At 40.1% G+C, this 27,016-nt stretch overlaps 1 protein-coding gene and 1 pseudogene across 3 annotated transcripts in view; both read right to left on the bottom strand.

Moving 5' to 3' along the window:
- Positions 1–10,919: 10,919 nt before the first annotated feature.
- Positions 10,920–18,212, bottom strand: LOC122673609 (annotated as a pseudogene). Its single transcript, XR_006334748.1, has 5 exons — positions 17,979–18,212; positions 17,070–17,217; positions 13,995–14,115; positions 12,651–12,754; positions 10,920–11,962 (listed from the first exon to the last, which is right to left on the bottom strand). The product of XR_006334748.1 is annotated as a mitotic spindle assembly checkpoint protein MAD2A-like (transcript).
- A 33-nt stretch (positions 18,213–18,245) lies between these two features.
- The window catches only part of LOC122673606 (cGMP-specific 3',5'-cyclic phosphodiesterase-like), a 76,468-nt gene continuing 67,697 nt past the window's right edge, over positions 18,246–27,016 (bottom strand). The window contains exon 4 of one of the 2 annotated variants that reach the window (XR_006334743.1): positions 18,246–18,393. The gene's annotated coding sequence lies outside the window, so the exon portion shown is untranslated. Of the gene's footprint in view, positions 18,394–25,655; positions 25,772–27,016 lie in introns of those variants that run through there. The other variant, XR_006334745.1, reaches the window with a different exon arrangement.

Genomic DNA, 27,016 nt, shown 5'->3' with positions numbered 1-27,016 from the left:
GTTGCCAGTGCACAGCCAATTTAAATATTGCTTTGTGGAATTTTCTGGAATTTTGAGGGGAACACTTTTTTATCTTAGGTTGGTTGAATCCGTGGATGTGAAACCTGTAGACACCTAGGGCCTATTGTACTAGCTTATATGTACATAAACCCTGCCATCCATCTTTTCATTCACAGGAGAGATCTGATAGCACAGTTGAAAGTTATGCAACCAGTATTAATCTTTTTCATCATGCATGTGTATGAAAAAACCATAAAATTTAGAAGAAACCAACAGCAAAAAACAAGATGATGGTCCAGGTGGAACAGATTTAAATTGACTCCTGAAGAAAACAGGAGCCTCTTTTTTAATTAAGAGAACTGAAAAAAAAGTGATTAAACTCCATGCCCTCCCAAACTTAACATCTGCAGGTCAAGGACCCAAAAAATAAGTGGTTAGGAAACAAGAATAATCAGAGAAGGAAGATTTCTTAGAAATTAAAGGTCAGTTCAGTTCAGTTGCTTAGTAGTGTCCAACTCTTTGTGACCCCATGAACTGCAGCACGCCAGGCTTCCCTGTCCTTCACCAGCTCCCAGAACTTGCTCAAACTCATATCCATCAAGTCCGTGATGCCATCCAACTATCTCATCCTCTGTCATCCCCTTCTCCTCCTGCCCTCAATCTTTCCCAGCATCAGAGTCTTTTCAAATGAGTCAGTTCTTCAAATCAGGTGGCCAAAGTATTGGAGTTTCAGCTTCAGCATCAGTCCTTCCAATGAATATCCAGGACTGATTTCCTTTAGGATGGACTGGTTGGATCTCCTTGCAGTCCAAGGGACTCTCAAGAGTCTTCTCCAACACCACAGTTCAAAAGCATCAATTCTTTAGCACTCACCTTTCTTTATGGTCCAACTCTTACATCTATACATGACTACTGGAAAAACCATAGCTTTGTCTAGACAGATCTTTTTTGGCAGAGTAATGTCTTCTTTTTAATATGCTGTCTAGGTTGGTCATAGTATCATTGCCTAAATGAATAATTTATTTGAAAGTCTTGAAGATTGAGTTTAAGGAATCTGATTTGACCTTGACACTTGGAATATTCATCTTGCCATCTTATATAGATTACCTTATTTTTCTCAATAAATAAAGCGATTCAATATTTCAGTAAGTAGTAATTCATAATTGCAGTAATGTAAATGCTATTTCAGTTTGTAGAATCAGCATATAAATAAAACTTGGAAGACAATAATAACTATTAAAGAGAATCTAATATTGACATTGATCATGTAAGAAAAAGGAAGTTTGAATGTTAAAGGCAGCAGACACATGTGGAAGGTTATGTCAGACACAAATTTTTCTCACTTTGTCAAGACATGCTATCTAAAATTGATGTAACAAAATATGGAGACTAAGCATAGGCTTTAGAATTATAGGTAACCACCAGAAGAACCGAAATACTGGAACTGGAAAAACTTAGCAATGGATAAAGAAATATGAACTAAATTTATCATCTCTCAGTAGATAACTGTCTAAAGTTGATGAACAAGAGGTGGAAGAACTAACGTAAGTTTCAGAGGTGTGGTAATAACTAGCAGCAAAATAAAAAAAAATGTTTAAAAGTGTGGAGCTGAATTAGATATGGGGAGTGGGAGAGTGAGGTCAGGTAGAGAACTTTTCATTCAGCACCACTCTGGACTGTTTGATTTTTAAAAGAAAAACTTGCATATGTATTAATTTTACGCATTAAAAGTGAAAAAGCAAAAAGCAAGACCTTTCTGCAGCGGCACCTCCCGGCACTGCTTTCTTCCACAGCTGCAGTCTTTCTCCTCACACTCGGTCAGTCAGAGCCTGCCGAGACAGGACGGAGGGAAGCAGCAACGTTTCTGCCCTGAAGTTTAGGTTTAGGCTTTTCTTTTTTTTCTTTTTTGGCTTATGCTTGTGTTTTATCTTCTCAATGGCCCACCTTTTGGAATACTAACTTTTGAATTTAATCTGTGATATCTAGAATCTCCTTAAAGTCTTGCTAAACTTTTGTATCCTTCTGCTCCTTTTTCTTAATTTTTAAAAAAATTGAGGTAAAATTAGTATATCATATTTATACAGACTTCAGGTAGACAATATTATAAATCAATATTGGTGTACAGTACAAAGTAATCAGTAAGTCTAGTAACCGGCCATCACCATACACTTGATCCCCTTCATTCTTCATTTAAAGAAAGCTTCAAACTGTTTTTCACGGTGGGTGAAGCAGTTTACATTCCCACCAACACTGTACAAGAGTAATCCTGCCCCTCTGGTCTTACTGAGATCCTGGTGTTTTAATTTTGACTCTGGTCACCTACTTCCTATCTGGGTCCAGCTTAACCCACCTAGGTAGGAAGGGAAAGTTTATGGAAGAGTGACGACAATCACAATCAGAATAAACACAGCAGTGTATATTATTAACTTAAAAAACATAGTGCTAAGGAAGTGGGGTGATGGTCTCTACCCCACTCCTCATATTTTCATGGAGAAAAGTGTATTTCACCCCTAGAAAGAATACAGTTGGAAGAATTTGGGAGTAGAGGTTTTCTCTAGACCACAGTCTTGCATGAGACAAGGAACTAGAATATCTAAATTTTCTAAGAAGGCAATAATGTCTCACATGTCACCCTGAGAGAAAGTAGGCAGCATATATGGGGAGATCCCACGAGCACCACCCACACAAAACAAGGAAGAGCACAAACAAGAAATACACACATATATTAAACATGGACGCAGTTTCCGGTCAGTGAGTACAGATTCCCAGACTGTGGACTTGACTCTGGCGCAGTTGGCTGGCCTGCCCTGGGACTGAGACCCACTCGTCTCAAGTCCTCACTGTCTCCAACACAGGCACCACTGAGTTATCTGTCGTCTTCTTTGGCTGAGAATAGCAGTGTTGACCCACATTACACAACTAGAGATTAGGATTTAAAGAAGCTACATTCTTGTGAAAGACAGCCTAGGACGCAGCGGCAGATATAGGAACCTAGACAACTAAGTAAGACCCTCTGGCAAGACTGAGCCCATAACATTGGGAGTGAAGGCATTTGGGCTTTAATTTCTATGGTCCTTTATTTGCAGGGGGAGTTAGTTTTGAGGAAGTCAAATAATAAGAGCTTCCTATTGTTTGGACTTGGAGCATCTTTATGTTGTAGATCCAGTCTTTGTGTTCATTTCATAAAGTCTGGTGATGTATTTTGGACAGCATGTTAGGACATAATTAGTGATAAGAATAGAACAGGGAGTGAATTTCGAGTTTATGGTGCTGCATGGAATCCTGTCTGACTCACGTGCTGCTAGAGTCTTTTGCGGGCAGTGAGATGCCCGTCAGCAGTTGCAGCGGGGAGGTTTGTGCAGCAAGAGCAGGGCGCGGGATGGTGTGAGCACGCAGCCTGCCCCACTCGGGGACGGCCGCCCTGGCTTACGTCTGAGCTGCGTGAGGACATGGCTCATGGCATCGCTCCCCAGCCTCCCTTCATACACACGGTGCCGTCATGATTTTCCTTTATTTGCCTATCACTCATGCTAATACTTTAAAAAATGTTATGTGTACTTAAAAACCTTTAACTCGTATGTTAAAATGTGTTATGTATTTTCCTGAATACATATTAAAATACATAATTACCAAAGTAAAAAAAAAATGCTTGTCACCATCACCATGAATATTTTTTTTCACATAGATACCTGGAAGTATTGGGTACCAAAATAACTGGCATGATGCCAGTGGAACACACAGTGTGATATGATGAAAGATTAAAAACCTGGCAAATATTGGGAGGGATGCATGTTACTCCCACCTTCAGGTTTCTGTTCTAACTCTGATGATGGAAACTGGTACTGGAGAAATGTTCGGGGCTTCTCTCTCCACTTTCTCTCACACCATCCGCAGCAACGAAGAAGAACACTTTCTGAGACTTACAGGAGTTCAGGTAAGATGCTTTCTAGTTCCGCCCTCGGTATTCAGGATGCAGGTCTTACTCCCACGGTAGAGCTGGGCTTGAGTGAGCAAGACTGAAGTTTTCTGAGTGTTCACAGTTCATTCATGGAGGAGTAGTAGCAAACCTATTTCTGCTTTAGGTCTAAGCCTCATCCTCCTACCCAGCATTAATAGGAACCCCATAATTCATATAGTAATAAATACACTTCAATCTCTTCCTGTTTCCTGTGTCTGTTTCTCAAACTGGTTAAAGGCCGTAAACTAGAAACCCAAATGCCAACACAGCAGTTGGTACAAAAACAAGTGAAAGAATGAGAGAAGAAAATGTTGCTAGAAGAAAATGCTCCTGTTACATAGCAAGACGCTCTGTGTTTATAAACATTTAGTGATAGCTTATTATGAAAAAGAGTTTTTGAAAAAGTTAATGCACCTCGACAGTCAAATATTGTGGCTGTGAGTTTTCACTTCTCCAGCCTGGGGTTAGATTCATGTGGTAAGTCTTGGCTGAGATGGACATTGGAACAGGGCAGCGCTTCTTTGTTCCCTAGTCTCTGAGAGGCAGTGAGGTATAGTAGAAAGAATATTGGTTTTGGAGTCAGGTCTGGGAATGTATTCTGGATGTTTGAAGTTGGACAAATTACTTAACCTACGTGGATCTCACTTTTTACAGGTGTAAAATGAGGATAGTTTGTTGTGAGGATTGAGACTGTGTGTGTGTGTGTGTGTACTCAGTCATGTCTGACTCTTTGCAACCCCATATACCATAGCCCACCAGGCTCCTCTGTCCATGGGATTTTCCAGGCAAGAATACTGGAGTGGGTTGCCATTTCCTACTCCAGATATAATGCATATAATGTACTAATTTGATGCCAGATCCCATTCCTGTCTACAGGTTGAGTTTAAGATACTCTATGAAGGATCCTTTCTACCTACTCAGTGTTCCTTCATGGTTATCCTCTAGGCATCCTCAGTTATAAACCTTCCTTTTGGATCCACTCCTTCTCTTTCCACACATTTCTCTCCTCGCAGTCCTGAACTGAGGCTCTGGAGCTGTTGCTTACTGTGGACGGCTTGTCGCTGGAGACCCCGACCTCATCCTTTTCTTGCTCCACGGCCCTCCCGTGCCCATCACCAGTTCCCAAGGCCACAGGCTGCAGCCCCGGTCCCTCACTTCCTCACGAGCCCCACCCTCTGGTCTCCCACGAGGAATCGGACTGAACAGATGGAAAGCATTCACTGGTGCTGGGCATGTGCTAGACCATCATTGCCTATAAATTTCCTTTCTTAGATCTGGAACCTTTGAGTTGATTTCTACAAAGCTGCATTGATTATTATGGTTGAGTACAGCAATCCAAGAATGGTATTTTAGACATGAACTATTTTGGTATCACTGACTTAATCTTTAAAACCAGTAACTTCTGTGCATAGACAGGGAGACTGCCATTCAGATAGAAATCATATCCATGTCTAGGCATCCACTTGATATATCCGCATCTAGCTAGTTTTTAAAGATGTTTGAGATCTTTCCCTTGCATGGAAGCGGAGTGTGGTTAGCCTGCTTATGCTCAGAGGCCTTTTCCAGCACAGATGAAATTCCAAGACAATAAAGATTTTGATCTGATGTTAAGTTCCTTTGTGCAAACAAGCTGGCATAGCAAAATGGTGCAGATAAATGTAGATGAAAATGGACCTAGATAAATAAATGAAACTGTATTATGTTTCTCTAGTATAAACATAGATTAAATGGTAGGAGGACAAAAATAGGTGAAGTGGTAACATAAACTGACTTGTGTAATCAGAGGGTCAGCGCTGACATTTTTCTCTCTAGGCCTTTTCTAATAGTTTTGTTGCTAGGGCTACAGTGTTTTTGCCAGATTGGAACAGGATTGTCCGCTCTAATGGAGATTAAGTAGCTTTCCCAGCTAGATTTTTTTTTTTTTTAATAAGCATAGATTAATTCTGCTGACTTTCAAAGCCATAATCATGAATAATGGAAAGATTACCAAAGATCTGTTTTTAGAAAATATAACTAATAAAATTTGAAGTTTAATAGACAGGTTTCTTCCATAGTTATTCCAACACAAACTTTTATCATGGTTACAATGAATAAAATAACTGAAATACAGTTTCACACATGGAATTTTTAAAAATGAGAAATTATTTACAAGTTAATCCAAAAGTTAATGCCCCAAGGAGTAATGGACAATTCTCCTGGTAAGTTGGAAAACTGGTTCACAAATGCTTGAAAATTCGTACTTGAATTTCTTCTATAAACAATACAGATAAGGTTTAGGAAAATGTCCTCTGTGTTTTGGTTGCTTCCCATCATTGGTCAGAGTCATCTGAGGGAAGTGGAAATACAAACTCACCGATGAAACTCAAAGCCCAGTAAAGGAAAACTGACTTATTCAGGACACTCAGTTGCTAACAGGATGTAGACGGTAAGAGCCACTCAGAAAATGGTGAGGAAACATTCCTTTCGATGTGCTTGTTATGGAGTCAAATGAACTTCCCCGGCCATGGACAAAAGGAGACCATCTAAACTTTAGATCACAGTGCCATTTGCGTGCCCCTTGGCCCTGCAATTCTTTTTGTGCACTACAGCGCGAGAGTTAAATGAAACAGTTCATGTGAAATGCCAGCAAAAGACAGCTGCTGTGCCTTTCCTCCTGGTGTCTTTCTGTAGCCAGAAGTCCCAATGTTAACTTCAGTAAGAGAAGCTGAATATTAGTCTTTAGCCAAAAGAAAGTCACAGTACTAGTGCCACCTGGTGGAGAACATAGGTATTACAATGTAGCATTATTTCAGCTATCCTGAATTTTCACGTTTAATAAAATTAAGATAAATCTTACAATGAAATGAAACAGAAGGTAAAAAAAAAAATTAAATGTGTGTGTGTGTACCTGCTTTATTATGCTAGGAATTTTTCAGTCCATAATTATAAAACATATAGGAGGTTAGGAACCTAAGAAACTTGAATGCATACTAGTAGTAAAAATGTATTCAGCATCCATGTTTACACAGTGATCGAAAATAGAAGCATGCAGCATTTTCGCTGTTCTCAATCTATTCATAGGCATCATGTGCCAAAGGGGCTCCCTTCCCGTTTTCAGATAAAAATTCATTGTAGGGTGTCCTGAAGAGTACCTCGAAGAAATAGCCAGTTATATTTCAATACGGGATTGAGGTGAAATAGAGGGCCATCCTATTTGAGGTACTGTGGATGGATTCAACAAATAATGATGTTTTAAATGTGAGCCTTAAGTATCAGAGAATCAGTTGCTTTGAGCCAGCGACGGGTTTGAACATTTGTGAACAAAAGAGCAAATGTACCTATTACAGGGTCAGCAAACTATAACCCATGGACCAAATACAGCACATCAGCTTTTTGTTACTGGAACACAGCCACGCTCATTCGTTTACTTACTGTCTGAGGAGCTTTCATAACGACTGACTCACTTGAGTAGGTGCAGGAGACCATATTGGCTGCAGAGCCTAAACTGACCCTTTACAGAACAAGTTTGCCAGTCCCTGGTCTATTAGAGCCTTTCATTCGATTTTCACACCTCTCCCTACCATCTCCTTGGGAGGAGTGTATTTCCCTTTCCCACTGAAGTTTGGCTTAACCATGAGACTTGCCTTGGTCAGTGGAATGTGGAAAAGCATCAGTGTACAAGTTTGAAGCGAAGCCTCAGAGTTCTGTGCCCCTTCAGTGGTCAAGTGAGACGTGTGACCTGTAGACTTACGCGAGAATGAGGCAATCTGCTGACCTGCAGACTTGAAGGAGAAACAGATGTTTGTTGTCACTGTTGTGCTTGTGTGCATGTTAATTCCTTAGCTGTGTCTGACTCTTTGCAGCCCCACAGACGGCAGCCCACCAGGCCCCTCTGTCCATGGGATTCTCTGGGCAAGAACCCTGGAGTGAGCTGCCATTTCAGCCAATACATGAGATTGTTACACCTCTGCGTAAAAGTACCAGAGGACTGACTTCTCTGTCCCTCTAACGACACTGGGGGAAGGGCCCTGCAGATTAGGTGGGGTTCAGTCCCTTTTGGGGCTATTCCGGACTTTGAGGGGCTCAGCTGGAGCACGTTTCATTCCTCTACCTACAGTAAGCAAAACTGGGTCAGAGTGCAGGCCATGTCTGGAGGCTAACCAGACTCTCTCGGAATCAACTTCTCTATGTTTAACATGGTGTGGCAGTCACAATTCTTTCCTCTGTTGGATTAAACATTTCCCTCCCAAGGTGAGCCTCAAGTTATAGCAAGAGGGTGGGACAAGTTCAATGGGGATTGAGGCCAGAGTTTTCCAGTCAGGCTTTATCAATAAAGCTCACAGCTTGGCTTCTTCCTACTCAACTCCAGTAAGTGTATTTCTGAATTGATATATAATCTGTAAGTGGTAAAAAATGATCATGACTAGCTCCTCAGAAAACTTACAATAGTAATATGCAATCTAATTTAACCATCTTAACAACGCTGGCTGCATCAAAGTGATCAAAATATTTAAAAATGCAACTTCCCAGAATTCTTAGTCTTACATCTCAGCTTGTTAAAATGCTAAGGCTCTTCATTGTCACTTTTTTTTTTTTTAAACTATCCATATTACTTTTTTTGAAACAATCAGTTTGAATCCTTTGGAGATATCACTGGGTAACACCAGTGACCCATTTATTACAGAGTTCACAAATTTGTGACTTGAGAGTCCTTGAGGCTGCCCTAGTTCTCTAGTTTTCAGCCTTCCCTTTGATCCTTTATGTAGTTAATGTTCTTTCATTAATTTTTTTCAAAGCCAGTTTTTGCTTTTTTTTTTTTTTAAGAGCCTAGATAATGCAGAATTGGTACTATAGAGTAACTTCTAGGCAATAGACTGTATGGCAGAAGCTTCTATTGAGACTAACATTCAAATCCAGAGCATGAATTTCTGGACATAACTCTTGAAAAGAGAGTATGAATAATAAATCAGTATTAAGATCACTAATATTAAATACATAAATGACAGACATTTAAGTGTTATTGGTTATCCATAATGTTGCTACTGGTGTGCTTTTAGGAGGAAAGAACCACATTTAGTTTTCCTATTAGCAAAGGGGCAGTGTTTCCAGAAGCAGTCATTGCTTCCTATAATGATTTTCAAACATATTTCCTAAAAACAGGACCATAATTTTCAACTCTCTTCATATTTTTGCTCAAGTTCTACTTTTGCTTTCCTTCTCAATGACTATATCAAATGTCAACAGCCCAATAATTCAAATGTCTTAATATTGACCACTATAATACACCTCATGCTGCTTGGAAACAGAGATTCTGTTGTTCAGTTGCTAAGTTGTCTGACTCTTTGCAGAACCCCAGGGTCTGTCCTCCACTATGTCCTGGAGTTTGCTCCTATTCACGTCCATTGATTCAGTGACACTATCTAACCATCTCATCCTCTGCTGCCCTCTTCTCTTTTTGCCTTTTGTATTTCCCAGCATCCGGGTCTTTTCCAATGAGTCAGCTCTTCGCATCAGGTGGCCAAAGTACTGGAGCTTCAGCTCAAGCGTCAATCCTTCCAATATTCAGGGTTGATTTCCTTTTAGGATTGACTGGCTTGACCTGCTTCCAGTCCAAGGGACTCTCAAGTCTTCTCCAGCACCACAGTTCAAAAACATCAATTCTTCAGTGCTGAGCCTTCTTTATTGTCCAACTCTCACATCTGTATATGACTACTGGAAAAACCATAGCTTTGACTAGACAGACCTTTGTTGGCAAAGTAATGTCTCTGCTTTTTAATATGCTGAGTTTGTCATATCTTTTCTTCCAAGGAGCAAGTGTCATTTAATTTCATGGTTGCAGTCACCATCCACAGTGATTTTGGAGCCCAATAAAATCTGTCACCGCTTCCACCTTTTCCCTATTTGCCAAGAAGTGATGGGACCAAATGCCATGATCTTAGTTTTTTGAATATTGAGTTTTGACCATCCCAAAATCAACACAATTTCCACTTCTATATAACTGCTTTTCTTATTCAGGAAAAAAAGACATGGCTGGACCTAAGTTAGATACTTTTAGCTCCTCTCTGGGAATGGCTTTTGCAGCAGCATACATAAACCCATCATCAAAGACGGGCACCTGTTTGTCCAGCAGCACTGAGAGATGAAAGAACGTAAGACATAGGCCTTTACGCTCCACAAGCACCCAGCTGGATCAGAGAGAGATTCTTCCAAGTGAAATAACAGACAAACACACAAGGAAAGAGACCTGCTCAGCCACCTTGTGGTCCTCTGTCCTCCTTTCCTCTCCTTCCTAAGATCTCGAGCTCTGGAAGGGCCAGGACTCTGTTTCATTCCTCCTAGTACTTGGCACGCAGTGTTCTTACTCTGCACGTTAACAGATGCTCATTATGTGATTTTTGAATGAATGGATACCGATTATGTGTACTTACTTAATAGTGAAGGTTGAATGAATGAATACATATAAAGATCTTAGAACAGTGTCTGCTACTACATACTTAAAAAACTGAATTATTACAAAATGGGCTAAGATTTAGTATAGACATTAGAAAGGAATTTTTATGAGTTTGCCTTAAACTGACCTTGGAAAAATAGGTGGGAACTGAAAGAATATACCTGATGAGAGTATTAATGAAGGCACAGGCAGAAGAATAAACATGATGTTTAAGGATACAGCTGACCTTTGAACAACAGTTTGAATTGTGCAGGTCCACTTATATTTGGCTATTTTTGAAGAGTAAGTACTATAGTACTACATGATCCATGGTTGGTTGAATCCATGGGTTTGGGGTAACCACAGATATGGAGTGCTGGTTCTAAGTTTTACTGGGATTTTCAATTGCTTTAGAGGGTCAGTGTTCCAACCCCTATGTTGTTCAAGGGTCAACTGTATACGGAAAATTAGACTGATAATAAACCTAAGAGCATAGAAAGGTTCTATACAATCTGACATTTGCTAAACTGAATTAATTCCAAATGACACTTATCATTTTACATAAAGAACAATGTTTATTTTAAATCTACTGTTATAGGGTGAAGGAGGTTTAATTAAAGCTTGTCCAATAAATTGAAAGTACCTCAAGACTTACTCAACTTTGTATCCTTAGGCCCTCCCTACAACATAGTAGGCACAAGAAATAATATGCCGTACTGAATCCGTAACTACTTAACTGTATCAACACACCAATATAAAAAATTTAATACAAATTAAAAGCATACACATTTAACTTTATTTCATCATTGTCATTTAAAGCTTGATTTTATAAAACATGAAAAGACATTCTTAAGAGTTCTGTATCACAACAATTTGAAGAGTGGGAATACCCACAGCTTTATAGATTCAAGTTACATAAATTAAACTCAAATAATTGGACATTTTTTCAATATGGAAACTATACAAATGAAATGAATGGCAATAGGACCCAATAAAGAGCAATATTTCACTACTTATGGATTATCATTAGTTACTTTCAGGATCTAAATGAAGATTCTGAATATTCGTATTTCTTTTGTTCTATTTTATATTTAACTATTTCTCTACATTCTGAGTCAAGCTACTTGACCAAAAGCCTGACTTAGAGAGGCATTTAGCAAAAGTTTTTCCACCTACGGTTACTACCTTGAAAGAAAGTAACACGGCAGTACTGATGTAATCTGTGCAGTAACTTACGTCAACCCTATGGAAAGTCAGATAGGTACCAAAACTGGAACAATTTTGCACAGATTCAGTAAAGCATCATGTTAAGTTTTCCTCATCTAAAAACTAACCAATGAAATAAAACATACCAACTATAGGTGATCTGGAAGGAAAACCACATTTGAGAGTTACAAGTACATTATTGTCCATATCTCATCCTCAGTCATTGACAGGAATTTTGTAGGCTACCATGCTATTTACTTTGTGAATTGTAGCAGTAAATGAACGAAGACGAACTTCCTCAGAATTGGTAATGAACTGTGGTCCTGACTCTTCCCATTTTTCAGGTACAACCAGATCTTTGTCTGTATAAATGAGGAGATCAAATGAACCTAAATTGGAGATAAAATCATTAAAGTACATTATTTTTTTCAAAAGTAGAAGAACCCTCCTTGTCTCTCTCACATTTTGAACCACCCACAGTATTAGAAAAGGGAGTTTAGCCTGGACTGTAATGACTAGTCAATTGCTTTTCCTCAATAGAAATTTACTGTAGTACAGAAAATATTGCACTCCTTTTGCTTTATCTTATGAAAAGTTCAAGTTTGCTTTTTTTAAAAGAGAAAACCATTATTTGCAAGAAGTATATAGTTAATCACATAGGATAGCATAAAGGTAACCCGAAGGAAAGCTAACATCTGGGTTCTGTGACTGATGTAGCCTGGGGCCTAGAACAGTGTCTCGCATATAGAAGGCATTCAGGAAATATCTGATAAGGTAGAAAAGCAAGACAGTTCTGGCTAGCCTTCAAAATATACATAAAAAATTAAGATAATGAAAGGGATTACATTAAGACATTCAAGAATGAATACTGTGGAATACTTTCATTCCTTTCCTTTTCAGAATTTCAGAATTTCTAGAATGCATGTAACACTACTTCTGCTTTATAATACATTTTTCATTTTTATTATGTAATATTAATAATTAAGAAAAATTTTAATAAAGGGCTAACTCTTAAACTAATAGCTTAGTCTTTTCCCTGACAAATTTTAAGTCAATGTGAAGCTGTATAATACTTACAAGAAACTTCCAACAGTGGCAGAAATGTCACTGTAGCTGTGATCTGTCTGATCACTGAACGGATTTCATCTTGGATGGCTTTCTGAGACTTTTCTCTGGGTGCACTATTGGAGAAACCAAATCAATTTACGTGTTAACAAATTATTTAAAACATTGGTAAGACTAACTGATTAAATGTTTCCAAGATCAAATAAGTAATACATTAAAATGGAGTTTTTTGTGTGTTTTTTTTAAAGTTATAAGTGTATCATCAGGACCTATATACCACAAGAGGCATATGCATTTTTATTATTTCATTTATCATTTTAGTCATTTTTTAGGGGTGGTCTTAAAATCAGGTCATTTGGTATCAGATAATCGGAAAACTGGCCAAGTGCTTCAAGTTAGGCAAACTACAGCACCTTTTAAAAACTGAAAATAATAGTATCTAATAATAGTATTATCGAAAATATTTTGTTGGTGCAATCACTTTGGCATTTTTCGTAATCACTCAGTTGCGTCTGACTCTTTGTGACCCGATGGACTGTAGCCTACGAGGCTCCTCTGTCCATGGGATTTTCCAGGCAAGAGCACTGGAGTGGGTTGCCATTTCCTTCTCCAGGGGATCTTCCCGACCCAGGGATCGAACCCAGGTCTCCTGCATTGCAGGCAGACGCTTTACCCTGTAAGCCACCAGGGAAACCCCTTAAAAAATGAAAATAATAGTATCTAATAATAATAGTATCTAAAATATTTTGTTGGTGCAATCACTTTGGCATTTTTTCGTAATGCTTAATTCCCTACTGCTTCAAATAAAATACTAAATTAACTATCAAATTATTTTTATAAGCTAAAAATTTCCTAAAATAGACCAAAGGCTTCAGAAACAAACTACATTTCATTATGAGAAATGATTCTGAATTTACCAGTAAGCAAGCCTAGGACAATGCTAGACATGATCATATGGGCATTTCCAGACAGGTGGTCTGGAAACTTTTTTATGAAGTGTCTTAGAAGATTTGGGGCATTCAATGAAATACAATAGAGCTGAATCTTAGGCTGGGGGAATCTAGGATAATCTCTTATGGTTAAAAGTACCTTTAAACAATTCACTAAAGGGCCACCAGGTACATACTACCATAAACACTGAAGGTGAAATTCACCCATTTACACTATAGGCAAGTCTGTTAAAAGTATATTATCTATGTAAGACAGTGAACTATTCTTTGCCACAGGAGACTAAGGATCAAATTAACATCCTAGAAAAAAACTGTACTTTATATGAAACTTGTTCAATATAATCAGAACTCATTTAGTAAAGAAAATAAATTTTAAAACATGAGAATGGAAGTAACTGCTACTTACCTGTCATCTTTTGCAGTCTTGTCACACTCAATATCAAACTGCCATCTTTCAAGGACCTCTCCACTTTCAATATTTGAGATGACTACCACCAGTTTCTGAACTGAACACTTGTATAACCATTCTGCAATACACAAAACAAGGCATCTTTTTTAGTTTGCTGCATTACAAAGCAACTGTCCTCTCAAGACCGACTTCCTATCCTCAGCAAATTTCTCCCACTGCTATTTTGGATCTCCTCCAAACTATGCAGAAAACTTTCCCCATCAATAGCCTAGCTCCCGATTTCAAATTCTCACTATTTCTGCCAGGCATAGCACTGGGGGCTAAGGACAGTGAACACGAGGTACTTCCATCCTAATCCAAGGGAAGGGTGTAGATGTCACTAATCTAATCACAACAATAAGTGTGAAATTATAATTGTTGTAACCGCCATGATGGTGCAGTTTCCTATGATGTAGTAGCAGTTACCCATCATGGGGCAACATAGAGCACAATTAAAGCACCGAATAGGGAATTCTGACTCACGGGGTTTGAGTTTTGTCCTAAGAGACAACAGTATACATATGCAAAACAGGGAAGAGGGTATAGGTTTTAAAATATGAAGTAATTTATTTTTGGCTGTGTCAGGTCTTAGCTGTGGCACGTGGGATCTTCCTTGCTAAAGGTATAGGTCTTAAAGACTCAGAACAGAGCACTGGATCAGAGGACTGAAAGGAGGCCAAAACAACTGCAGTTTAAGAAAGGGAGAATGAGCAAGGCTAGTCTGACAAGATAAATGGGCCAGACCACACAGAGTCATGGGAGCCATTAAAGACGTGATACTAAGAACTAAGAAGGTCATTACTGTGTTTGAAGCAGAGTATGATGTAATTAAACTTGTACTTGAAAACTATCCTTCTGGATACATGTAGAAAGTAAGCTGGAAGTAAACAGGGGATCTAGGGCACTAAGTAATGAATAATTCAAGCAAGAGCTAATAAAGACTTAGAGAAAGATATACTGGTAGAGATGGAGCAGTAGACAGATTCAAGAGATTTCATGGTTAAAATTGTTAAGATTTATTGGATTACCTTAGGGTAAGGAAGAGGAATGAATCAGGGATAGCTCCCAGGTTTCTGATTTATATCAGTAGTCAGATGGTTGATCCAGTCACTAAGAGGAAAGAGAACTGAAATGGAGATGATCCTAAATTCAGTTTTTAATATACTGAGTGTGAAGTGGTATATTATATAGCTGCATAAAGACATTAAGGGAGTCACTCAATGTATGAGCTGAGAGTTAGGAGAGGCTTTGGTTAGATATCGGTTCATGAGTCAGATACACAAGTTGTTACTAAAATTATCTACATGTAAGAGGGCCTCAGATTGAGCCCTCAAGTAATCTTAGAAATTGAGAATACTTTATTCAGGAATCGGCAGGTATAGAAAATATTTTAGAAATATTGAGGGCTTATGGGTCACCTACGTAGCATAGTCTTCTTTAAAATGTGTAATATTCTTAGCTTGCAAGCAGTACAAAAATAAGCCACTTGCTGGACTTGGCCTGTTGGCCTTGCTCACCCCTGGCATATATGAACAACTTTTACCAGTTTACCTGTGAAAAAGAGATTGAGTGGTAATTTGAAGATATGGGGAAGTTGGTGATTTTTTTTTCCTCTCTTAAAAATGGAAATGAAACCAATGGGAATAATCCAAACGAAAACAGAGAAACTGACAACATAAGAGAGAGGAAATAGGGTCAAATTCCTAAGGCTAGAGAAGTGGAATTTAAAAGACTGAATAATTTGCCTGTAAAGCATTTCCTCCATTTGAACTCAAAGGGAGAAGTTAAGTAGGAAAGTGTAGATACATCTGACAAGAAATGTTATTGGTCTCAAAGGACACAAACCAAAAACCAGTAACTTGGGCAAAGCTGGCTTGCTACTTCTTCAGATTAAGATGACGACATACATCCATAGATGCCTAGAGGTTCCATACCAAACAATCTGAGTGCAGCTGTATGAACGACTATGGGTGGCTTAGCTCTCAAGTTAATGAAAACGCAATGATGTAATCTGAAAAAGAAGCTAGCTGAAGCAACAAAAATGATTCATGAATTTTAAGGTTAAAAAAAAATGCGGGCTGTAGTATTTTTAGAACTAGTATTTTGGAAGATCTAATGGGCAGAAAGGGAGAAACATTTTACAACACAGAGAAATTAGAAACAAGAATCCTAAGTGGAGAGAAATATGAAAGAGAAACTACTAGAAATAAAAGGAATATATAGAGCATACTGATCCCACAATACTGCAACTTCTTGAGCTAAAAGAAGAAAATGAGTGCGCAGATAGAAAAGGCTTACTGACTCAGAGGCATGATGAAAAAAAAAAAAGACAAATGGAAACAGGTGAAAAATAAGAAAATTCTAATGAGTGCTGTTATTTAGTAGTTCCTTCTTTTTAAAGTTTAGTTCCCTAGGTTCAATCTGATTTTAGTTCCTTCATCTTAATATAATGATGGCTTTAGATTCCAAGCAGCTACAAAAAATATATGCAGTGGATTTCTCTCAGATAAGAAACTCCATCATAATTACATAAAATTCCAATGTGTTCTATCATCCCTGAAGGAGTTGATGGAGATTGTTTTGTTAAGCCATATCAGATTCTGAACCTTAAAATATTCAGCCTATTCAAAAGTGGAGGAAGGGTGGGAATTCTTTCAATTTGTATGTTATTTGTTTCCCTCCCAACTGGTTCACTGTATGGGAGATGGTAGTGCATTTTACACTACCCTATACAGAGCTGAAAAATGACCACCAAGAAGCTAGAAAATGTGGATCGTAGGTGTGCTCGTATCCAACTCTTTACAACCCAATGGACTGTAACCCGACAGGCCCTTCTGTCCACGGGCTTATCCTGGGAAGAATACTGGAGTGGGTTGGCATTTCCTCCTCCAGGGGATCTTCCAGACCCAGGATGGAACCTGAGTCTTCTGTGTCTCATACATTGGCGAGTGGATTCTTTACCAGAGTCACCTGGGAAGATCCTATTAACATAAAGGCCCACAAAACTCAAAACTGTGTCCAACAATAAAATACCTTTTAGTTGATCCACCACATTATTTAAGTATTTTATGAGCTCAGGATCAGTAGTTACAAGCAAGGTTGAGACCGTGTTTCTGCACCCGAGTAAAGGTTTCCGATGGATATATGCCACGCTGATATAAAATACTGTTGATGCCAAACGCTGAAAACATAAGAAATATTAAAGTCATCGTCACGTTGTAACTTCTGGGGAAATAAGGCATATGTAGATGGGGCTATGGTTTCATGATAGTGTAAAGTTATAAATGTCTAAACACGTGTTTGTGTTTTGCTGAAAGCCGAGTAGGTACAAAGTGGCATTTAAAAAAAATCCTTAAAATCTTGCGTCTAAGTGACAGCTGCATATGTGGCAACAGAAGAAAAATGCCAAACCACTAATCTACCAGTGCCAAAATTTCATTTCATTGTAAAACAAGTCCAAATGCCTATTTTATGGTTAGAGGGTGTCAAAATAGGCAACTGACAGACGGGTACCAAGCCCAGGCAGGCCTCTCCCACGTCTCTTTCCTCCTTTTCTCCTCACCGATCCTGCCAGGTTCTGTCAGCAGGTACACCTGGCCAGCTCAGAACAGCGCTTCCCGAAATCTAGCCCGTCTCGGTCCACCCCCGAGGCCTCCCCGTAGCGGGGGCGGGGGGTGTGGGAGGAGCTCTGCACTGGAAAGAAACGCTCCCGCCAAGGGGCCCACCGCAAGGCGGGCCCCCGCGGCACCCGGGCCTCCTCCTCCGCCCGGAGCAACGCGAGCGGAGGCGGTGCCCGCCGCCCCACTTCCTGATCCCTCCTGCCGGCACCCGAGGCCGCGGCTACAGGGGCCGGGATTCGGGGCCGCTCCGGCTGAGCCGCGGGCCTGCGGGCGGCCTGCGCTCGGCTCTCCCCGCCCTCCGCTCCGCGCGAGGAGGACTTACAGAAGAACTCGGCCACGATCTCGGCGCTCCCGCGCAAGGTGATGCCTTGCTCCCGGGAGAGTTGCAGCGCCATTGCCAGGCCCACGGATGACGGTACGCGATTCCACCCAGCAGACAGCGGCGCCAGGGGCTTCCGGAGCAGTTCCCCGCCACTAGTTTAAAAAGGAACGACGCAGGACGCCGTCGCGCCCTTTGCGCAGGCGCGGAGCGCCTCTAGACCCCGCCCGTCGCGCCCTTTGCGCAGGCGCCAAGCGCCTCTGGACCCCGCCCTGCGCAGCGGGGCCCGCCGGGTTCTCTGCCCCTTTAGGAGCGGCGGTTCGCGCAGGCGCAGTGGGGAAGCGTGGCGGCGCAGTTCCGGGTGGTTACACCTGGCCGGGTTCCCGCTGTAGTTGTGGGCTGGCTGGCGAGCTGGCGGCTAGAGGGGAAGACGGTAGGTTCAGGTTTTAGTGGCCGCTCTCTAGGTCTGCGGACCGAGCGACCTAGGAGCACAATTCCCGAGTTTGAAAGATCTTTTGAAAGGGTTATGAACTGTCCGCCACGCTGAGTGGCCCCAGTGATGTTTAGTCAGCGGTCGGAACTTGCTGGGTTCTCTGGGAGTTTGCTTCCCTAGTGGCTCAGACGGTGAGGACTCTGCCTGCAGTGCCAGAGACCTGCCACGCACGATCCCTAGGTTGGGAGGAGTCCCTGGAGAAGGGAATGGCAACAACGCACTTCAGTATTCTTCCCCGGGGAATTTCATGGTAGGAGGAGCTAGGGAGGCTGCAGCCTATGCGGTCACGAAGAGTCGGACGCGACTGAGCGCCTCACTCTCACTTTCTTTCAAAGCAGCTGCGTGCCGCAGACAGGGTTTTAGAGGTATTACTGTGCCGGCGTAGTGTTTTTCCTGAGAAACTGGGCTAGGGATTAAAGGGACGAACGGCATCCCTTTTTCTGCCCCTCGTCCTGGCTCAGCTCGCGTCTACCCCCGACCCCGCTGCTCTGCGGAGGCTGGCGGCAGCAAGAGTCTGCGTCTGATAGTCCAGCTTCTACTCTGCACCCCGCCACCCCTAGGCAACTGGTCAGGAATAGAGTCATCTCACCAAAAAGGCTCGTCAACGCTGAAGAGCTTCTCAGTGAATTTTGACTCAAATCCAGAGGCTTTTAATGTTTCTATGAGAAGCATTAAGCAGATGTTGTTTAGTCGCTAAGTGGTGTCTGCCTCTTTTGCGACCCCATGGACTTGCAGCCCGCCAGGCTCCTCTGTCCATGGGATTCTCCAGGCAAGAATACTGGAGTGGGTTGCCACTTCCTCCTCCAGGGTGTCTTCCCCACCCTTGAATCTAACCGGCATTGGCAGGCAGATTCTTTACCACTGAGCCACCAGGGAAACCCAATTAAGCAGATAGTGTACTACTAATGGCGTGTCACTTGTGAAGCAATTGTATTTTTACAGCAGGTGGAGAAATTATTTGTAAAATGAAGTCTGAGAAACCTGCCCGGATGTAGTTATTTAATTATATGAGAAAGTGCCTGAGTGTATTAGTTTTCTATTGATGTGTAACAAATTATGACACATTAGTGGTTTAAAAAAAAAAAAAAAAACCCATTTATGATCTCAGTCCTTAGATCTAAGAGTCTGGGCATGGCATGGCTGGTTGCTCTATGTATTCTTGTAAGTTTGAAGTAAAGGCACCTGGCTGCAAGAGGGATCTCATCTAAACTCTGGGTTTGAGGTCCTTGGTTCCTGGCAGATTTAATGTCTTTGTTCTTAAATTGAGGTCCCCATTGGCTTGCTAGCTGTTGGCCAGAGGCCAGTCTTGAGCCCTTGTCACACTTCCACTGTCTCTCTTTCCAAGGAGGTCCTTTTTAAACAACTCATGTCCATAGGTTCGTGGATTTATCTCTGGGCTTTCTATTCTGTTCCATTGGTCTATATTTCTGTCTTTGTGCCAGTACCACACTGTCTTGATGACTGTGGCTTTGTAGTAGAGTCTGAAGTCAGGCAGGTTGATTCCTCCAGTTCCATTCTTCTTTTTCAAGATTACTTTGGCTATTCGAGGTTTTTTGTATTTCCATACAAATTGTGAAATTCTTTGGTCTAGTTCTGTGAAAAATACCGTTGGTAGCTTGATAGGGATTGCATTGAATCTATAGATTGCTTTGGGTAGAATAGCCATTTTGACAATATTGATTCTTCCAATCCATGAACACGGTATGTTTCTCCATCTGTTTGTGTCCTCTTTGATTTCTTTCATCAGTGTTTTATAGTTTTCTATGTATAGGTCTTTTGTTTCTTTAGGTAGATATACTCCTAAGTATTTTATTCTTTTTGTTGCAATGGTGAATGGTATTGTTTCCTTAATTTCTCTTTCTGTTTTTTCATTGTTAGTATATAGGAATGCAAGGGATTTCTGTGTGTTAATTTTATATCCTGCAACTTTACTATATTCATTGATTAGTTCTAGTAATTTTCTGGTAGAGTCTTTAGGGTTTTCTATATAGAGGATCATGTCATCTGCAAACAGTGAGAGTTTCACTTCTTCTTTTCCTATCTGGATTCCTTTTATTTCTTTTTCTGCTCTGATTGCTGTGGCCAAAACTTCCAACACTATGTTGAACAGTAGTGGTGAGAGTGGGCACCCTTGTCTTGTTCCTGATTTCAGGGGAAATGCTTTCAATTTTTCACCATTGAGGGTGATGCTTGCTGTGGGTTTGTCATATATAGCTTTTATTATGTTGAGGTATGTTCCTTCTATTCCTGCTTTTTGGAGAGTTTTAATCATAAATGAGTGTTGAATTTTGTCAAAGGCTTTCTCTGCATCTATTGAGATAATCATATGGTTTTTATCTTTCAATTTGTTAATGTGGTGTATTACATTGATTGATTTGTGGATATTGAAGAATCCTTGCATTCCTGGGATAAAGCCCACTTGGTCGTGGTGTATGATTTTTTTAATATGTTGTTGGATTCTGTTTGCTAGAATTTTGTTAAGGATTTTTGCATCTATGTTCATCAGTGATATTGGCCTGTAGTTTTCTTTTTTTGTGGCATCTTTGTCAGGTTTTGGAATTAGGGTGATGGTGGCCTCATAGAATGAGTTTGGAAGTTTACCTTCTTCTGCAATTTTCTGGAAGAGTTTAAGTAAGGTAGGTGTTAGCTCTTCTCTAAATTTTTGGTAGAATTCAGCTGTGAAGCCATGCTGGGAAAACTGGTCAACCACTTGCAAAAGAATGAAACTAGAACACTTTCTAACACCATACACAAAAATAAACTCAAAATGGATTAAAGATCTAAATGTAAGACCAGAAACTATAAAACTCCTAGAGGAGAACATAGGCAAAACACTCTCCGACATAAATCACAGCAAGATCCTCTATGACCCACCTCCCAGAATATTGGAAATAAAAGCAAAACTAAACAAATGGGATCTAATGAAACTTAAAAGCTTTTGCACTACAAAAGAAACTATAAGTAAGGTGAAAAGACAGCCGTCAGATTGGGAGAAAATAATAGCAAATGAAGAAACAGACAAAGGCTTAATCTCAAAAATATACAAGCAACTCCTGCAGCTCAATTCCAGAAAAATCAATGACCCAATCAAAAAGTGGGCCAAAGAACTAAACAGACATTTCTCCAAAGAAGACATACAGATGGCTAACAAACACATGAAAAGGTGCTCAACATCACTCATTATTAGAGAAATGCAAATCAAAACCACAATGAGGTACCATTACACACCAGTCAGGATGGCTGCTATCCAAAAGTCTACAAGCAATAAATGCTGGAGAGGCTGTGGAGAAAAGGGAACCCTCTTACACTGTTGGTGGGAATGCAAACTAGTACAGCCACTATGGAAAACAGTGTGGAGATTCCTTAAAAAACTGGAAATAGAACTGCCATATGACCCAGCAATACCACTTCTGGGCATACACACTGAGGAAACCAGATCTGAAAGAGACACATGCACCCCAATGTTCATCGCAGCACTGTTTATAATAGCCAGGACATGGAAGCAACCTAGATGCCCATCAGCAGATGAATGGATAAGGAAGCTGTGGTACATATACACCATGGAATTTTACTCAGCCGTCAAAAAGAATTCATTTGAACCAGTCCTAATGAGATGGATGAAACTGGAGCCCCTTATACAGAGTGAAGTAAGCCAGAAAGATAAAGAACATTACAGCATACTAACACATATATATGGAATTTAGAAAGGTGATAACGATAACCCTATATGCAAAACGGAAAAAGAGACACAGAAATACAGAACAGACTTTTGAACTCTGTGGGAGAAGGTGAGGGTGGGATGTTTCAAAAGAACAGCATGTATGCTATCTATGGTGAAACAGATCACCAGCCCAGGTGGGATGCATGAGACAAGTGCTCCGGCCTGGTGCACTGGGAAGACCCAGAGGAATCGGGTGGAGAGGGAGATGGGAGGGGGGATGGGGATGGGGAATACGTGTAACTCTATGGCTGATTCATATCAATGTATGACAAAACCCACTGAAATGTTGTGAAGTAATTAGCCTCCAACTAATAAAAAAATTAAAAAAAAAAAATAAATAAACAACTCATGTGATTAAGTCAGACCCCGACAGATGATTTCCTCTTTGTTAAACCTAATCTTCAAAATGATTTTGCCTCATAACTACATGTCTTACCACACTCAAGGGGAGGGATTATATAGGATATGTTCCCTGGAGATCACAAATTTGGGGGGCCATCTTAGAACTCTTGTCTATATACAGTGTTATATATCAGAATTTAATCAGTTTGAAGAGTGAAACAGGTATATAGCTAATAAGCTGACTTGATCCAGTAATACTTTCCTTACATCCTTTAGTCTCTGTGGTGCAAATTTGTGTGTATTTAAATCACCTCCTTTTCATTTCTTCCACCAGGATTTCGGGTTAGAGCCACGCTGGTAGAAAATGGTGCCCACCTTTCTCCATATAGAAATTGTCTCTCTTTCTAAGGAGCTTACTACTTAGCACTTCAGGAAAGATATCCTTCAGTTTCATAATACTATAGTTTGTAAATTTTTTGAAGATGCAAATAATCATTAGTATCAATATAATTTGGGAATTCTAGAAGACTGGTGAAATATATGAGGTTTCCATGTAGAGGAAGTACTTACTTTCTTTGTGTTCTTAAGAACTTAAGTTCTTATGACTTAAGAACTTGAAATATGCTGGTTTGAATAGAGATATGCTACAAGAATAAAGTACCAGATTTTGAAGTCTTAGTATGAAAAACAAATGTGTGTATAACAGCTCATATATATATATATATACACACACACATATATATATATATAGGTGCTCAGTCGTGTCCAGCTCTTTGGGGCTCATGGACTGTAGCCCACCAGACTCCTCTGTTCATGGGATTTTCCAGGCAAGAATACTGGAGTGTGTTGCCATTTCTTTCTCTACGGGATCTTCCCAACCAAGGGATCCTATCTGGGTGTCCCACATTGTAGGCTGGCTGGCTATTTACCTTCTGAGCCACCAGGGAAGCCCTGTAAAGTATATTGATAGTAAAGTATATTGATATGTCTTTAATTGATTACTTATTGCAATGATACTATATGTGCATTGAATTAAATAAAATATTAAAATAATTTTACTTTTTTTTCTTTTTAGTTTTTTAAACTACCAGAACATTTTACAATTACATATGTAACTTGTGTTCTGTTTCTACTGGATAGTGCTGGTCTTTTTCTATGGAATCTAAGAGATAACTTGTTTTAACCAGAGTCCCAAATGATTCTGATGCAAGTTCTTAAATCACTCTTTGAAAAGCAGTAAACTCTGATGGTGATTTTAGTAATGCCGGCCCAGGAGCTTGAATTCTTGGACAAAGTGGATGCCAGAGCTTAAATAAGATGTACATCAGAGCAAGATGTTTTGAAAAAAGAATTGAGTTTTGATGACTGATGTGGAGGAAGGATGAAATGGTAGTACAGAATCCAAGGTGGCAAGCATGCAGTATATGCTAGTGTTGGTCAAAGCTGCTTAACTCTGAGCCTGTTCTGTTTCTTGCTTATCACTGTAACACGTGATTCTAGAAGCTTTGGTGGAACTCCTTTCCCATTAACTTTTGGGTGCTTGATGTTGACCCCATCTTATCTAAAGCATGCACTGTTAGACAGAAATATAGATCAATGGAACAGAATAGAAAGCCCAGAGATAAATCCACGAACCTATGGACAACTTATCTTTGACAAAGGAGGCAAGGATATCCAATGGAAAAAAGACAACCTCTTTAACAAGTGGTGCTGGGAAAACTGGTCAACCACTTGCAAAAGAATGAAACTAGAACACTTTCTAACACCATACACAAAAATAAACTCAAAATGGATTAAAGATCTAAATGTAAGACCAGAAACTATAAAACTCCTAGAGGAGAACATAGGCAAAACACTCTCTGACATAAATCACAGCAGGATCCTCTATGACCCACCTCCCAGAATATTGGAAATAAAAGCAAAACTAAACAAATGGGACCTAATGAAACTTAAAAGCTTTTGCACTACAAAGGAAACTATAAGTAAGGTGAAAAGACAGCCCTCAGATTGGGAGAAAATAATAGCAAATGAAGAAACAGACAAAGGATTAATCTCAAAATATAGAAGCAACTCCTGCAGCTCAATTCCAGAAAAATCAATGACCCAATCAAAAAATGGGCCAAAGAAATAAACAGACATTTCTCCAAAGAAGACATACAGATGGCTAACAAACACATGAAAAGGTGCTCAACATCACTCATTATTAGAGAAATGCAAATCAAAACCACAATGAGGTACCATTACACGCCAGTCAGGATGGCTGCTATCCAAAAGTCTACAAGCAATAAATGCTGGAGAGGCTGTGGAGAAAAGGGAACCCTCTTACACTGTTGGTGGGAATGCAAACTAGTATAGCCACTATGGAGAACAGTGTGGAGATTTCTTAAAAAACTGGGAATAGAACTGCCATATGACCCAGCAATCCCACTTCTGGGCATACACACTGAGGAAACCAGATCTGAAAGAGACACGTGCACCCCAGTGTTCATCGCAGCACTGTTTATAATAGCCAGGACAACCTATATGCCCATCAGCAGATGAATGGATAAGGAAGCTGTGGTACATATACACCATGGAATATTACTCAGCTGCTAAAAAGAATTCATTTGAATCAGTTCTAATGAGATGGATGAAACTGGAGCCCATTATACAGAGTGAAGTAAGCCAGAAAGATAAAGAACATTACAGCATACTAACACATATATGTGGAATTTAGAAAGATGGTAACGATAACCCTATATGCAAAACAGAAAAAGAGACACAGAAGTACAGAACAGACTTTTGAACTCTGTGGGAGAAGGTGAGGGTGGGATGTTTTGAAAGAACAGCATGTATATTATCTGTGGTGAAACAGATCACCAGCCCAGGTGGGATGCATGAGACAAGTGCTCCGGCCTGGTGCACTGGGAAGACCCAGAGGAATCGGGTGGAGAGGGAGATGGGAGGGGGGATGGGGATGGGGAATACGTGTAACTCTATGGCTGATTCATATCAATGTATGACAAAACCCACTGAAATGTTGTGAAGTAATTAGCCTCCAACTAATAAAAAATAAATAAAGCATGCACTCTTATCCTTACAAAAAGTTTTTTAAAACTTGTTTTCAGTTACTTGAATTGACTTTTATTCACAATTTGGTGACATCTTTCTAATGTGTTTTGAAGGTTTTTTGGACAGGGAGAAGTATAAATTAAGATTTATTTCTGAAGAAAATTCAAGCAGACTGCATAACCAAGCAACCTAGAATTAATAAAAGATATAAATATGAAAACATATGTCATAAACAGGCCTGTATTCCATATTAGGATGCTAAAATCAGAAATACTCATGCAAATTTCTAAAGCTAGAATCAAATGGAATTTTAGAAAGTGACAGTAACTTAGCTGGACAATCTTAGAGATGAAGAAAATGAGGTCCAGAGTGATTATATAGTTTATTCAGTATCTGGTTTATTGTTGTTCAATTGCTCATAACTGAGTCGTGTCTGCAGAGTCGTGTCTGACTCTGCAACCCCATGGAGTTTGGGGTTTGCAGCATGCCAGGCTTCCTGTCTAGTAACCCATTATCTGGTTAGTAGAAAATTTAGTAATAGAATCTAGGGTTTCTGATTTAGTTGTTTTAAAAGTATTTCTGTTTGAGGATACTCTGGAAGATGGTTGTTTTTAAAATATTAACTGATTTTAGACTGAGCATGTTCAGTAACCTTAGGTTGCTGAGTTGTTGCTAAGTTGTGTCCAACTCTTGCAGCCCCATGGACTGTAGTCCTCCAGGCTCCTCTGTCCGTGGGATTTCCCAGGCAAGAATACTAGAGTGGGTTGCCATGTCCTTCACCAGGGGATCTTCCCCACCCAGGGGCCGAACCCACATCTCCTGCGTTGGCAGTGGGTTCTTTAGGCCTGAGCCACTGAGGAAATCCTGTGAACTTTCAGGAGACTTATAGGTGTCAGTGTGTTAGTGTTAGACTCTTTGCAGCCCCATCGACTATACAGTCCATGGAACTCTCCAGGCCAGATACTGGCGTGGGTAGCCTCTCCCTTCTCCAGGAGATCTTCCCAACCCAGGGATTGAACCCAGGTCTCCCACATTGCAGGTGGATTCTTTACCAGCTGAGCCACAAGGGAAGCCCCAAAATACTGGAGTGGGTAGCCTATCCTTTCTCCAGGGGATCTTCCCACCCCAGGAACCATGGCAGTTTCAATCCATAATCAGTTTTATGCCAGAATGCAAATAGCGGCAACTGCCACAAGATGGCACTATTTACATGTGAAATAATACCTTTAGAAAATTCGGGCCCTGTATGTGTGCTTTGGTTCAAAGTGAAATGAGGGAAAAAGAATTTAGTGATTTCTAAGGTATTTGTATATGTGGAACACATCAGAATGAAATGTTGGATCATAAGATATTACAGAACTTGTATCCTTCTTTTAAATATGTGTGTATGCACACACTCATGCCCTAAAGCATATTTATTTATATTTACATTTA

The sequence above is a fragment of the Cervus elaphus genome, chromosome 17 (genome assembly GCF_910594005.1).
Source record: "Cervus elaphus chromosome 17, mCerEla1.1, whole genome shotgun sequence".
NCBI lineage: Eukaryota > Metazoa > Chordata > Mammalia > Artiodactyla > Cervidae > Cervus > Cervus elaphus.
The sequence above is the reverse complement of the archived record's forward strand: the minus strand, read 5'-3'. Positions and strand labels throughout refer to the sequence as shown.